This window comes from Gavialis gangeticus, unplaced genomic scaffold, assembly GCF_001723915.1.
Source record: "Gavialis gangeticus isolate Ggan-Ray unplaced genomic scaffold, GavGan_comp1, whole genome shotgun sequence".
NCBI classification, from domain to species: domain Eukaryota; kingdom Metazoa; phylum Chordata; order Crocodylia; family Gavialidae; genus Gavialis; species Gavialis gangeticus.
Window position 1 is genome coordinate 88,779,299 of NW_017729025.1, and position 2,616 is coordinate 88,781,914.

General features: G+C 45.2%; 1 protein-coding gene across 1 annotated transcript in view; it reads right to left on the reverse strand.

Moving 5' to 3' along the window:
• The window catches only part of RGS6 (regulator of G-protein signaling 6), a 772,987-nt gene that overhangs the window by 696,681 nt on the left and 73,690 nt on the right, over nt 1-2,616 (reverse strand). The window lies entirely within an intron of this gene.

Genomic DNA, 2,616 nt, shown 5'->3' on the forward strand with positions numbered 1-2,616 from the left:
GTTAGAGATGCTAAAATCTGACTTTATCCTCTAGCTCAATTGTCCCCAACCTCTCTCCTCTAAAATATACTAGCTCCTATAAATATAATTTGGACTTGTCATATCTGCCATTCTTGGTTCAGTCTTTGTGAACCACTGTGGATCACTGCAAGTAGGCTCTGATGATTCCAAAAGAGAGCTTACTATAATCCAAAAAAGAACTAAAGATATGATGGTCTAGGAGGAGAGTTAAACAAAGTCAATTATAATAAATGGGTACACAAGAAAGAAGCGACTGAAATGGAGAGGAATTTCAAAAAGGTATGGCTAAACATCTCAGGTTATCAATCTATTATAAATTACATCTCTTATTCTAGAGACCAGTTCCAGAGGCCAGATCTTGGGGTTGGTAGCTCCCCCATGTCAAAAATTCGAATTACAGTCTACAAGGGAAGAAAGCAGTAGTCTAAAAACTTTTGAAGTTGGAAAAAGCAATGGTCTGAAAACTTTTGAAGTTAGAAAAGGCAATGATGCATAATTCATAAAGTGAAGATGATGATGATTATGATAAAAAGTTATAAAAAAACTTAAAAATTAAGTTTCAGAGCAAAGCACAAGTTCAACTAGTACTAAGTGAAAAGTATGGCTTCAAGCACAGGGGCTTTACTCAGGAGTTAGGGTCAATAGTTGAAAACAAATAGATATATCCACTATGTATAAAAACAAGCAAAAAAGTATCCCACATACATTGTACTTGTTCACCATTGTATTTTAAATGAATGTATACATCACTGAGATGCATAACCAAATAGCTGGTTCGATGCCAAACTCCTGAATTCTATACAGATCTACTTTTCAATACCTTGTTTGATAAGAATGGGGCATGGAAAAAGACTTTGCATGTAATAGATGGGAATGATTTGCATTGTTTACCTTAGAGAGGAGACACTAAAAGAATTGCAGGATATTTTTTTCCATAATGAAAAAATAAAGAGACACTCAGTGAAATGGAAAGGTGATATATTCTGAGTAACAGATTTTTCCGTCTTTACAGCACACTACTAGACTGTGAAATTCATTGCAACTCAGCAATACTCCTGTATAGGTTTGGGAAAATGGTGGGGCATGAAGGTTGTGGAAAAGGTCAAGGAGTGGAACAAGGGGTTATTTCTGTATATTGCCAGATTTCAGCTGTTTGCTGTTTGAGAGCATTCCTAAAATGAAAACATTAAAAACTCCTTATCTGCTGCTTTCCCCTCATACTTTCCAGAAAGCTTTTCCCTGGATGAGGTGTTTCACATGACATTTCAGCAACTACTCTAGCTCCATAAATTTACATCATGAAAAGTTAAAATGAAAATCCTGGAATTAAAATCCTGCACTATAGCTAGCTTGCTAATTTTGCATTGGGCTGGAGAATTGTACTTTGGTATCTTTATATTAGTAGTTTAAAAACAAACAAACAAACAAACACTAAGCACAAGGCCCTATTTCCATACACTTTATAGATAATTCAAACTTATTTCTCAGTAAAGGAAGAGACTAACGTGGAAAGTACACCCTGGATAGTGAAATATTTGTGACGTGTCTGAGAATAAATCATAGCTTTAAAAAACAAATGCACTGCACGCTTGTTCAAGCTCATAACAGGAGATCTAGGTTCTCCACTCACCACAGAAATCCACAGATTTTATCCTTTATAAAGAAAGACACAGGACACTGTGGGTTTCCCCATCCAGGTTGGCAGAGTTCCAGCCTGCAAAGGGCTGCTTGGGGCTGGGGAGAGCAGGACGCAGGGGGTGAGCACATATGTACACGGCCAACAATACAGCCAGATGATGGTGGAAAGCAGCTCCCTCAGCTGCCTGCAGGCAAGCCTATGGCGGGGGGGGAGAGCATAGGCAGCATGGGGAGTGGGGGGCATGCGTCTTGCCAGATTTGTGCACAAGGCAGGGTTGAATGCAGGCTGTCCCCTGCAGGGCTTGAGGCTCTTCAACCTGTAGCCCTCCCCACAAGGGCCTCCACAGTCCAGCAGGCAGAACCCAGCACAGGAGCGCAGAGCTGGCTGGGAAGGCATGGGGCCACTGCCGCTAGGAGCTCTGCACCAGCCGCACTGCTATGGCAAGGCGCCCACCCAGCAGCAGCAGGAGGCACACAACTCCACGATGGTAGGGACGGCTCAGTGCTGCTGCCACTGCCACCGCCACCAGGAGCCCTGTGCCGCCGCGGCAAGATGCCCCCTGCCCACCCAGCCCCCGCTGCTAGGTCCTGCCCACTGCCCTCCTGCATTGGGTCCTGCCCGCTGGCCCACAGAGACCCCAGGGGGGAGGGGAGCAGGACAGGGAGCCCCAAGCAGCAGGCAGCCGATATCATCCCCTGCCCCCCCTCACAGGCTCCATTTGGCTCCACTCCAGCTGTGCTGCCTGTGGGGGGAGGAGAGGTGCTGGCCTTGCACTCTGCTCTGGCCACAGCAACCTACGCCTCCTGCATATGGCAGCTGGGGCTCAAGCACTGTTTCATAGTTTCATAGTTTCTAGGGTTGGAAGGGACCTGAGCAGATCATCTAGTCCGACCCCCTGCCATGGCAGGAAAGAGCACTGGAGTCAAACGACCCCAGTAAGGCGGTCATCCAACCTC